This window comes from Dipodomys spectabilis, unplaced genomic scaffold, assembly GCF_019054845.1.
Source record: "Dipodomys spectabilis isolate Male_0828 unplaced genomic scaffold, ASM1905484v1 ptg000125l, whole genome shotgun sequence".
NCBI lineage: Eukaryota > Metazoa > Chordata > Mammalia > Rodentia > Heteromyidae > Dipodomys > Dipodomys spectabilis.
In genome coordinates, this window is record NW_024870802.1 from 4,984,664 (window position 1) to 4,997,970 (window position 13,307).

At 40.6% G+C, this 13,307-nt stretch overlaps 1 protein-coding gene across 2 annotated transcripts in view; it reads right to left on the reverse strand.

The window, feature by feature from the left end:
- Shoc2 (SHOC2 leucine rich repeat scaffold protein) overlaps positions 1–13,307 on the reverse strand; it is a 68,622-nt gene that overhangs the window by 54,543 nt on the left and 772 nt on the right. The window contains exon 1 of one of the 2 annotated variants that reach the window (XM_042689686.1): positions 13,118–13,180. The exons of the other annotated variant lie outside the window; for it this stretch is intronic. The gene's annotated coding sequence lies outside the window, so the exon portion shown is untranslated. Of the gene's footprint in view, positions 1–13,117; positions 13,181–13,307 lie in introns of those variants that run through there. 2 annotated transcript variants of the gene reach the window in all.

Genomic DNA, 13,307 nt, shown 5'->3' on the forward strand with positions numbered 1-13,307 from the left:
AACACAGAAGAGTGAGGGGAAGCCACTTTGCCCTCTCTTACAGTTTCCTAGTTCTACGTATAAAGCCAAATAAACATAGTTACTATTCTAGGCTATATAGATTATGATGACAATATCCAACAGTAACTGCAACTAAAAATAAATATCCAATTTAACCAGGTGCCAGTGGCTCACACCTGTAATCCCAGCTACTCAGAAGGCTGGATCTGAGGATCACAGTTCAAAGCCAGCCCAGGCAGGAAAGTCCATGAGACTTTAATCTCCAATTAACCACCAGAAAACCAGAAGTGGCACTGTGTGGTTCAAGTGGGAGAACGTTTGCCTCGAGATGAAGAGCTCAGGGATAGCACAGGTCCAGAGTTCAAGCCCCATGACTGGTCTTCAGCTTGTTGATGCTATCATTAATCCTTCATTTTTGTTGTATAAATCCATACATGTGGTTTACTTGATCTAGTTCCAAGTACTTCCCATTACCAGTACTCACTCTTTAGCAGAAACTGTTCACTTCAGCAGCCATATACTTAAATAAGTTGGGATGAAAGCTCTAGAGCTATAGCTCAGTAGTAGCACAGGCCCTGGATTCAAACTCTACACTCACACACTACAGAGATTAGCATGGCCCTAGTGCAAGGATAAGATGTAAATTCGAGAAGCGTTCTGTATTTTGTTAAATATAAAAAAAGCCCATATCAACAAAAAAGAAGTACTGAAGCCAGGCGTTTGTGGCTCATGCCTGTAATCTAGGTACTTAGGAGGCTGAGATCTGAGGATCATGGGTTCAAAGCCAGCCCTGGCAATGAAAATTCGTGAGACTCTTATCTCCAAGTAACCACCAGAAAACAGAAGTGGTGCTATGGCTTTATACGTAGAACTAGGAAACTGTAAGAGAGGGCAAAGTGGCTTCCCCTCACTCTTCTGTGTTCTTTGGCTGATACATGTATTGACATGTATGGCCTTGAGCTGAGGAGCTGAGAGACAGTGCCCAGGCCCAGAGTTCAAGCCCCACAACAGACCAAAAAAAAAAAAAAAGTACTCTAAACAACAAGGTTAAAGTGTATGGTCTCCCAGAAGTAGCTACCATTATAAAACAAATGGCTCTTCAAACTTGTACAAAGTCCGTTTTTGAGACATTATTCAGAGAAAGACTTTTGCTCAACTAATTATTTACCTACTATGCTGATCATTTGGTTTTGGGCAATTATAATCTCGTTTATCTCTGTATTATTTTTCCAAATATTCCAAAGTAAAAATATTATTCATACAAGCTCAAAAATACCAGGCAGCCCAATTAAACTTAAGGTTACTAAGAAATTTCTCCGAACAGAGATAGTCAAAATATTGAAAGGCATGAGACATTTTATAACTTTTATGATTTAACCAACTAAAAACATCTCATTTCCCAACTGACATGTACTATATTATCTCCTATCTTCCTAATGTAACAGAATTCCTTGCTAAGGCTTATGTGAATTTAAATGAAGTCATGGGTTAGGGTCTTCATGAGATTAATGCTGGTTTGTTGTTTTGTTTTTTTGTGCCAGTCCTGGAGCTAGAACTCAGGTCACTTGCCCCGACCCTTTTTTGCTCAGGCTAGCACTCTTCCACTGGAGCCATAGCTCCACTTTCAATTTTTTGATGGTTTATTGTAGATAATAGTTTCAAGGTCTTTCCTGACCAGGCTGGCTTTGAACCATGATTCGCACATCTCAGCCTCCTAAGTAGCTAGTTATGACAGGCATGAACACCCTCACCCAGCAAAATGAATGTCATTTTAAGAAGAGCATAGAGGGCTGGGAAGGTGGCTCAGTGATAGAGTGCTTGCCTATTGCATGCATGAAGCCCTGGGTTCAATTCCTTAGCACCACATAATCAGAAAAGGCCAGAAGTAGTGCTGTGGCTCAAGTGGTAGAGCGCTAGCCTTGAGCTAAAGAGCTCAAGGACAGTACCCAAGCCCAGAGTTCAGGGCCCACGACTGACCCCCCCCCCAAAAAAAAAACATAGAACTTGTCTGTCATTCTTCCTGATGCTTCCTTGTTAGGAAGAGAAGTGTTTGGCACGTTCATCTTGCTGGCATCCAAAACACTGAAAAAAATGTGTTTTTTGTTTCAGCTACACAGTATCTGTATTTTATTATAGCAGTCAAAATTCAGACAAATCCATGTGGTTTCCTTTTTTCGGGGGCAGGGTATAAATACTGGGGTTAAAAGCAGGGCCTCTCCCTCTCACAGGGGTTTTTCACTTACTGCTGGTATTCTACCACTTGAGTCACTCAATTTCCAGCCTTTTACTAGTTAATTGGAGATAAAAGACTCCTAAGATTTGCCTGCCTGGGCTAGCTGCAAACTTCAGTCCTCAGATCTCTGCTTCCTGAGTAGCTAGGATTATATGCATGAACTATGAGAGGCTGGTTGGCTCCCAAATGTAATTCTGAAATAGTTACAGAAACTTGGTTATAAAAACATTCCCACACCTAAATATGCAAATCACTTAGTAATTTATAGGCAGCAAGTGATCCATTTTTAAAGTCATACCAGAAAAAAAAAACTCTATTATTTAACAATAAAGATTTTTTACTCTTGGAAGCAACTCAAATATTATAAATTTGCATATCATAAGTACTGGGCAGTACTTATATTAAGAATAAGAAGTGTTACTTAACATATTTTTGTTGTTTGTTTCTTGCCAGTTGTGGGGCCTGAACTCTGGGCCTTGGAGCTGTCCCTCAGCTCTTCAGCTCAAGGCTAGTGCTCTACCACTTGAGCCACAGCACCACTTCCGGCTTTTTCTACTTATGTGGTGCTGAGGAATTGAACCCAGAGCCTCATGCATGCAAGGCAAGCACTCTATCATTGAGCCACCTTCCCAGACTCCTACTTAACATTTTTTAAAACATTAATCACATGCCAGGTGCCAGTGGCTCAAGCCTATCTACAATCCTAGCTACTTAAGTGACTGAGATCTGAGGATCACAGTTTGAAGTCAGCTGGGGCAGAAAAGCCTGTGAGACTCATCTCAACCAAAAAACCAGAAGTGGCACTGTAGTTCACAGTGGTAGAGTGCTAGCATTCAGTGCAAAAGCCCAGGGACAGCCCAGGCCCTAAGTTTGAGCCCCATGACCAACAAAATAAATAAATACATTAATCATATAAATATAGTATTCATCAATGATCAATTTTCAAAGAATTTTAATAAAAGAGCAAAATTTCAATTACATTAAACTTAATTTCAACTTTAATAAAAATCTTCACAATCTTGCCATAGATCATTTTAAAATGCTAATATCCAGTTTTTGCAATTAACACAGCCTCAACTTGGTCCTTTTTTATTTTTTATTTACTTGGTAGTCCTGGGACTTGAACTCAGGGCTGGGGCACTGTCCCAGAGCCTCTTTGTGTTTAAGAGTAGCCAAGCACCACTTCCAGCTTTTTCTGAGTGTTTTGAGTGGTTTACTGGAGATAAGAGTCTCATCGACTTTTGTGCCAGGATTGGCTTCGAATGGCAACCCTCATCTCAGCCTTTTGAGTAGTTAGGATTACAGGTATAAAGCCACTGGAACCCAGCATTGGTCTTTTTTTAATTAAAAAACTTGATGAAAGTACAATTGGAAATTCCTTTATGACTATTTTCCTAACCACAAAAATAAACTAGTGGATCACATTCTTTTTCTCTTTTTCTTTTTCTTTTTTTTTTTGTCAGTAGTGGGACCTGAACTCTGGTCTTGGGCACTGTCCTCAGCTCTTCAGCTCAATGCTAGTGCTCTACTACTTAGAGTCATAGCTTAGAGTCATAGCTCTACTTCCGGCTTTTTCAGCTTATGTGATGCTGAGGAATAGAACCCAGGGCTTCATGCATGCAAGGCAAGCGCTCTACCACTGAGCCACCTTCCCAGCCCTGGGTCCCATTCTTACACCCACCCTGGCTAACAATATTACAGTGTTTAGGCTGCACAACACCAAGGAGCAATATTGAAATAGAAAATATTTTCACTGAAATTTTTAAATAGTATACATAAACATCATGGAAATGTTCATATCAGTTACCAAACTTTTATCGCTTTTTTTGTGTGTGTGCTGGTCTTGGGGCTTGAACTCAGGGCTTGAGCACTGTCGCTTAGCTTTTATGCTCAAGACTAGGCTTTACCACCTAAGCCACACTTCCACTTCTAGCTTTTTTGGTAGCTGAAGATAAGTCTCACAGAGCCAGGTGCTGGTGGCTCATGCCATAATCCTAGCTACTCAGGAGGCTGAGATCTAAGGATTGCAGTTCGAAGCCAGGAAATTCTGTGAGACTCTTGCCTCTATTCAAAAAAGCCAGAAATGGTGCCATGGCTCAAGCAGCACAACACTTGCCTTGAGCAAAAGCAGCTCAGGGACAATGCCCAGGCCAGGCATTCAAGCCCCAGAACCATAGAAAAAGAAAAAGTCTCACAGACTTTTCTGCTCTGCCTGGCTCTGAACCTCGATCCTCAGATCTCAGCTTCCTGAATAGCTAGATTACAGGAGTGAGACCAGCCCAAACTTTTCTTAATAAAACCTCTCAACGTTGTTGAGAATAGTAACAATTTTTTAAAATTATTTCTCAAACCCCAAAATAATTCTTGCTTTTCAGCCTTATATATATCCTAAAGCATCACTTGCCCAATATCAACCTCACAGATAAGTTATATTGGATAATCTTTAGAGCCTTAATGTACAAAATAAAGTTTCAGATAGTCTCAAATTCTTTGGGCTTAAAAACACTTGGTTCATGTCCCAAATACTCATGTTCTCTGTGTACTACTATAAGCTATTATATAACAGGAGGTGTGGGGGGTAGGGGGAACACTGCAGTACTACCAGCCATTTAGTATGCTGAGTTCCCACAGTTGCTTGGTGGGTGTTCTGAAACAAGGCCATATTTCTAGTATTAAGAATTTCAAATCACTACTTCCAAAGTACAGAAATAAATTTCGTCAAGATTAAGTCATAAAACCTTACTATTTTAAGCTGCCTGGAATATGTAAGCATCCCACTTCTATGAATTTAGAACTGTAATTAACACATGGTATATAAACCAATATTTGTTTTAGCAACAGAATAGTTAGTTCTATCCTTATTATAGACACAGAATTCAAGAGATCCTAAGGAAAAAAAGGAATGCACTATTTAGGAGGCTGAGAGCTGAAGATTCAAAAGCCAGACCAGGCAGACAAATTTAAGAGACTCTTAACTTCAATTAACTAGCTAAAAGCTGGAAATAGAGGTGTAACAAGTGCCAGAGTGCCAGTCTTGAGTTAAAAAGCCACACCCCAGTAACAGTACACACACATGCTCTACCTGAAACAGAACTAAAGCTTTCCAGTAAAATTTGAACTCTCTATCCCTGATATATACAAACCAAAGCTGAACTAAATATAACCTATTTCAGGTCACCCAATCTCTTAGATATTACTAGCAAAGAAGTTACAGTGACCTTCAATCTAATGTTCCCTGTCCAGATGATCAGGAGATGCCAAGAGAATAAAGCTTACTCTCAGTAACAGAATAAAAGCTATAGCAGTATTTATTATTAGTCTTTGTAGTTAAATCATTGTAAAGGCTGTGTTTCATACAACACTGACCGAAAACCCACCAAACTGTTACAAAATTGTATACATCTCATAGCTAGCTAAACAAAGAAACATTGCTAAGCATAAACATATATCTCTATAATCCTAGTTTCTTGGAGGGGCTGAAAATGGGAGCCTAGTCCAGGCCAGGCCAGTCAGAAAAGTTCATGAACCTCAATCTCAATGAAAGGATGCTGGGTGTGGTTTGTACATGCCACTCTAGCTATAGCAGGCTGAAATAGGCTGGTTGAGATTCAGGCAGCCAACCAACACAAATAAGGGCTGGAAACATTTTTCAGCAGTGAAGTACCTCCCTGGCAAGTGCAAGGCCTTTAGTTCAAACCCTAGTAACACACACACACACACCTACCTCTTTATTGGGTGCGCAAGTGCGCATGCACACTCAATAAAAACTGAGAACTATTATGTTATACTTCATTAAGCAAATCTTTCTAGTAAAAATGCTTAACATGTTAAGAACTTTAAATTCCATCATTACAGATAGAAACCTGGTCTTTTGATATCTTTAACAATATATAATTAACTACTATTTTATTATCTTAAATCATCACTGAAAAATCATGTATAAAACAAATGGTATTTTGAAAATACTATTTTTTTAAATTCTGCAATTGAAGTTTTCCTCTGCTCTCATTTTCAACTCATATCTCTTAAGTGTTTAATATTTGATTATCAAGCTTCTTAAAACTATATGTGACAGTTTAAAAAGCACAAATTAACACTTGAAGGATGCTACTAAAGGCAGGTAATATGTGTTTAAGAACAATGTGATAATATCTCTTTGTTCTTTTAAATGTCCTGCTCAGTTTGTTTGAGACTCTAAACTATTCATTTAAAACAAATTTTTATTGTTGAAGCCTATACAGAATAGACTTTGCATGCTGAAAAAACAGTAGTAAAGACAGTTATTACTACACATGAAGTTTACAAAAAAGACAAACATTAAAAAACAAATGTCATTATGAAAGGATGCTATAAAGAGGAAATATAAATGCTAAGGGACCTTAGCAAAGGAGAATCTTGCCAGATGCCAGATCACACCTGTAATCCTCCTTAGAGGCTGAGATCTGAGGACTGTGGTTCAAAGACAATTGGAGCAGAAAGTCCTCTTGAGACTCTAATCTCCAAATAACCACTGGAAAACCAAAAGTGGAACTGTGGCTCATAGTGATAGAGCACAAGCCGTTAGCTAAAGAGGTCAGAGACAGTTCCCAGGCCCTAAGTTCAAGCCTCACAACCAACCAAAAAAAGGAAAAACAAAACCAAAAAATAGGAAAATCTAACTTGGGGTCAAGTCTCCCAAACGATGTGATATAGAACTGAAGCCTAAGGTGTGAGTGATTAGTTGAGCCAGAGAAGAATACAGTGGATAGCATCCAAGAAGAAAATACCAGAAAGTTTAGTTTTTCAGTAAGTAAATTGGGATGAATGTTATTTAAGCTAAATGCTAAAACGTAAAAAATATAAAAAGTGGGCTGGGAAGGTGGCTCAGTGGTAGAGCACTTGCCTTGCACGCATGAGGCCCTGGGTTCAATTCCTCAGCACCACATAAACAAAAAAAGAAAAAAAAAAAAAACAGAAGTAGTGCTGTGGCTCAAGTGGTAGAACAGGCCCAGAGTTCAGGCCCCACGACTGGACCAAAAAAATAAAATAAAATAAATAAAAAGTAAATTTCTGTGATGAATATCACTAGATGGAAAATTGGGATTAAAAAAAAAAGCAGTATGAAAAAAACTATTAGCACTTTTCAGAGGAATGGAGTTTAGGAGGTCTACATGGGCCTCACTACGCTGAGAAATATTAAATCAGACTGTATGAACATCTGTTTAATCACTAGATTTGGTGCTTCATACATGTAATCACAGACCTCCAAGGCTGAGGCAGAAAAACCAAGTTCTAGGTCAGCCAAGGATATCTACACAGACCATGTCTTGAAAGAATAAAAAGCAAAACAAATTCCTCAATACTCCAGTTCAGATAACATCATGACAAGCTTAAATGCTAACCACAGTTTAAGGAAAGAGTGGGCACTGTCAAGTCAGTGTACAAAGATTTCTGAATATACTCAAAGAAGTAATTTTTAAATGTTTGTGTAATAAACTTGTGCTATGAATTCAAAGCAAGTTTACTCTTGATAGATGAGCATTGAGCCTTGAGCCGGGTGCTGGTAGGTCACGCTTATAATCCTAGCTACTTAGAGGCTGATATCTGAGGATCACGAGTTCAAAGCCAGCCGGGAGGAAAGTCTGTGAGACTCTTATCTCCAATAAACCACTCAGAAAACCGGAAGTAGCCAGACTTGAGCGGAAGGAAGGAAGGAAGGAAGGAAGGAAGGAAGGAAGGAAGGGAGGGAGGGAGGGAGGGAGGGAGGGAGGGAGGGAGGGAGGGAGGAAGGAGAGAAAAAGAGAGAATTTAAATATGATTCTGAAATGTATTAATACTCAAGTTGTAAATTTAGGAATTATCACAAATTAAGAGTGATATGTACTACTTTTAGTTAGCTAAAACATTATTCAGCTGGGCCACCAATGGCTCACGCCTGTAATCCAGCTACTCAGAAGGCTGTTCTGAGGAGCATTTCAAGGCCAGCTCAGGCAGGAAAATTCCTGAGACTCTTATATCCAATTAAACACCAAAAATACAGAAGCAGAGCTGTGGCTCAAGTGGTAGAACTCTACCCTTGAGCAAAAAAGCCCCAGGATTAACACCAAAAGAAAAGAAAATTTCACTTATATACAAGTTTTAAATAATGATCTGGAACAAGCCCCTCAACATTAACAAAGGGCCACAATTCAAGGCCCAGATTCAACTGGATGCACAAGAAATAACCACTTTAAAAATATGTTTTAATGAAAGTCTAATGTAGGATTTAAAGCGCTATTACTGGAATTTAAGTAGTCCTTCAATGAAGTCTCTAACATCAGCACTTTTTCTACCTCTCAACCATCATACTTGTTTCTCAAGAGTTAGTAATACAAGCCTGTCCTCCAGTGAAGATCCCCAGTTATACGTGTAGTCTGAGTCTTAATCTTATCTGAATTTTCTGCTGTTAAAGCACTTGTCACATTGCATAACAATAAGCTACTGACTTGCCCAGGTCATGCAACAAACTCTAAACTTACTGAAAGCAGAAAACATCAAAAATGTACCCCTGCAGTCTTGGATGCACACGGCATTCAATAGAAGTTCTATGACATTAGTGAATATAAAACATTAGTAAGACATAGAGAACAGAAGTAAAAAGTTAATCTACAGGCTATTTGCAGGACCAAAAGTCTTGAAAACAGGAAGTGTTATACAACACAAAAGCTGAGAAAGTCCAAATCTGATGAAATTAACTCAAAGTTCTAGAAATTAGCTGTTAGGACAAACCATTTCCATATTTCCTTCAAAAAAAATCAGAAAAATTTAAAGAAAAAATTATCAGCTATAAAATTACTTACAATTATAAGACTTCTACATAAGTTATAAAGAGCAAACAATGTACATTCTAAATTCTATGTCTTAATAGTGCCATAAACAAAAGACAAAAACTGCCAGGCAAGGGGGTTGTGAAGTTGGCTCAGTGGTAGAGCACTTGCCTTGCATGCCTGAGGCCCTGGGTTCAATTCCTCAGCACCACATAAGCAAAAAGAAAAAAGCCGGAAGTGGTGCTGTGGCTCAAGTGGTAGAGCACTAGCCTTGAGCTGAAGAGCTGAGGGACAGTGCTCAGGCCCAGAGTTCAGGCCCCACGACCGGACCCAAAAAAAAAAAAAACCTGCCAGGCACAAGACTGCAAAACAAATCCTGTCTTTCAGGTATACTTTACATAGAGACCAATTATATCCTTGTCTAAGATCTCCTGTAATGTTTTACCTACAAGCAATATGTTCATTCTTTCCTGTACGGAAACTTTACCTTTTCCAGAATGCACTACTTCTTGCAATCAGTTCTGAACTTCAGAAGTTGGAATGAAATATATAGCATGAAGTCTATTTAGTTTTCTTTCAAATCTTGATTTTAAGAACTGCATACCCTCACAAGAAGCAGACATACTATCAACATCTCAGAAGTTTCGGGGCTTCTTGTAAATTATAATATTCTTTCTGTGCTTGAACTATGCTATGCTTTGAGGAATTAAAGACACTGTGCTAAAAAAAAAAAATGGGAACCAAGATAAAATATCTGGGGAAAAAAAACACTACTTTACCTTAAATTAATGTAGTTAAGTATTTAGAATGTTTTTCAGATTTCTTTCAGCCTACACTGATTTACAAAAGCACATTTCTGAAGAGTATAATATGTAAAATTTAAAAGTTTAAAAATAACAAATATCTACCAACCTAATATTTGCAGGACTCAATTCATATAAAGTACTTAATGTATCACTCAACTGCTGAATTATAGCCTGTCTATGCAATTCATGTACAACAAAATATTTTTCAATTCTTTACCAGTCTTATTAGTGCTAAAGAATTTTTATATCAATTTCCTAATATTTTTATTGAAAAGTTTCAGAATTCTTACACTAAATTCAACCTATAAATCCCATAATTCATCACGAGTCGTGAGTTAGCTTTTTTATTTTGAGAATTTTTTTGTCTTGTTATAAGCAGAAATCTTTTTTCTCCACACATGGACACATAAGCAGCACATTTACTCTTCACTCTCAAAAATAAGTACCTTTTCATCCAACAGAGTATTTCTATCATAAGATAAAAAAGGGTTTCATATTTAAATATTTTTTTTACTAAAAAAAAATCTAAACATTCCTTGAACAGTTTAAAAGGATGTAAGTTTCCAGCCAGATAACAATAGCTCATGCCTTTGGTCTTAGCTACTTAGAAGTCTGGATCCAGAGGATCAAGGTTCTGAAATAAGCCTGAGCAAAGAAATCTCCTAGAATCCATGTCTAAAATAACCAACAAAAAGCCAGGATGGAGGTATGGTTCAAGTGGTAAAGTACCAGCTGAGCAAGCAAACTAAGTAAGTGCAAGGTGTTAAAGTTCAAATCTCAGTACTGAGAACAAAAACAAAAACCACAAGTTTTCTAGAAACATAAAATTTCACAAATATTTGATATTCCAAAACTATAAATTTCAAAACTACAGATTTCAAAACTATAAATACAACTTGTTATACATTGCATTAGAATCTTATCTACACTCCCTCCCTCCCCCACCACAATCCATATGGTTAAGTGGGGGGGAAGGGGGAACAGACGCTATTTTTCAGTGTCAAATGAAAAATTCTATTTTGTCTCCAGACAAAGAATTCTGTTCTGTCCCAAGTCACAGAACAGTAATATTTTAAAAGCCTATAATTCCACCATGTACAACAAAATAATGTATAATTTTGGTGCTCCTACTGAAGTATGAAAATGCTTCAAACTTCTCAATGGCTTTCAATTCAAAAATTGATGTATGATCTTACAATGACCAAAAAACACATCTGATCAATTTTATGAATATGGTAGCTTAAAAAACTACTAATAATAATCCAACTGCAATTAATATATCTCAATATCATTCTAGTCCATTACAATTTCTAATAAGAGAAAACAACGAGCTCAAAAACATGCCAACTGAGACAGATGTAGTTTCTTCAAATACTGAACAAGCACCTTGGGGAAAATGTAATAATAATCAATAGAGATAGGCTATGTCCATAACTCAAAACTGAGATTTCATTTGTATAACTTTATATATTAGCATGCATTACATTTAAGCAGTCTGTAAGTTACAAACTTGAGACAAAAACGTTTTTGTCTCTGATCTGTTTTTCAAATGCATAGTCATAATAATATAAAATTTCTACAGTGTACTTTATGTCTAAAGAAGTATAAAAAATTCATCATACTCGGTGTCAGCCCCCTGTGTCATTAGGTGCTTTATCCCTAAACGTCACTGTCACACAGAAACCTATCAAAACTTGATATACTCCAAATTATACATGTAAATCAATTTAATGTTACATATTACAAGTAATAGCTAAATATCTTCAATACACAGTAATAAACCTCAGGGCCAAGGAATTAGGGGGGTTAGGATAAAAATTAGTATACTAACAAACTGAGGTCTTTAAATTTTATTTTTCAATGTTGATGATTTAAAAAAAATACTTGGTTACCCAAGAATACCCAGATTCCGAAAAACAGCAAAAAGTTTTGATAGTCATCTCTGCGTGGATCTACGAAGTGCGTACATGATCACACGGATTTTAGTTTAAGAGACTACTGGTAGTTATCACGCTGAAGAGAAGTACCGTGCCGTCCACATCTGCAACCTCATTTTGCTTCAGCATCCCCAGAGACTGAAAATATGGGGGGGGGGGGGGGGGAGGAGAGGGAGGGGGTGGTTGCAAAACAGCCCTTCCTCTTTTATTCCCATCACCACCGTGGTGACACGAACGAACAGTGACGAGGATCACATCGCTAAGTGAGGGCTGATTTGAGAATCTAGGCAAAAAAAAAAAAGAATGTGGGTTTTTTGTTTTTTTTTTTTTTTTTTTTTTTTTGCGTGTTGCCAATTCTGGAATCGGTAAGATTCCACCTGTTTGGAAACCCATCCTTGCACAGTTAATACAAACCCTCTGCTCGAGAAAGAAGAGAAGAGAACAGAAGAGATCAGAAGAGAAGAGAAGAGAAGAGAAGAGAAGAGAGGAGAGAAAAGAAAGGGAGAGAAAGGAGGGCGAATTAATGCTCCCGAGTCATTATTCTTCCACCTAGGCATGGGGGAGGGGATGGTACAAAACAATGGATACGGAGGGGCTGGGAAAAATCCTCGGGCCGGCGGCCTCCGGCGTCGCGAGGGGGGCGGGGGGGGGGGGGGGGCGGGGAGTTCAACTACTTTTCCTCTATCCCTAAAAGCTATCTCCGCGGAGATTGCCACAGGGCGGGGAGGGCCGGACGGCCCCGGGCGCCCACGACTCGCTTCGCCCGGCAACACACCCGAAACCCGCTCCCCTCCCTCCACCAAGGGTCGGGGGGGGGGGGGGGGGAAAAGGCGAGGGCGCGGTGGGCTCCGGGGGATGGGCGAGGGCAGACCCCACCCCATTCCCGCGAAGCCCCCGGGCTCCACCAAGCTGAGACGCGACCCCAGACGGCCGCAGCCCGGCCCGGCGGCGCCGGGAGCCCCGCGGAGCCGGGCCCCGTGCGCCCCGCGCCCCCCAGCCCGCGCCCTCGCCGCCGGCTCGCCCCGGCCCGGGCACTTTCCCCGCAGGGCCGCCGCAGGCCGGGCCCGGCGCTGTCAGAGCCGGCCGGCGGCCCTCGGCGCCGCCCAGCTGACGGCTCCGCAAAGGAGCCCGGGGCTCCGAGGGCCCAGGGCTCCGGGCCGCAGCACCCGAACAAGCGGCGGCCGCCGCGGCGCCTCCCAGAGCCCCCGGGCCTCGCCCGGGCCGCGCGGGCTCCCGCCTGTCAGCGAGCGCGGGGCCTCCCCCTATCGACCGCCAGCCCGACTGCCGGACGGACAGGAAGGCGAGCAAGAAGAACCGACCCACAGACACCCTTCGCCCCGTCCGCCCCGGCTTTACCGTCAGGAGCCGGGTGTCCGCCATCCTCCCCGCTCGCCGCCTTCCTCCTCCACCTCCTCCTCCACCTCCTCTTTAGGAGCGACGCTACCCAACCACCGCCCCCCGCTGCCCCTCCCCCACTCGCCCCGCCCCTCCACACACTCTCGCCCCGACCGCCCCGCCCCACCTCTCCCGACAGGACCGCTCATTC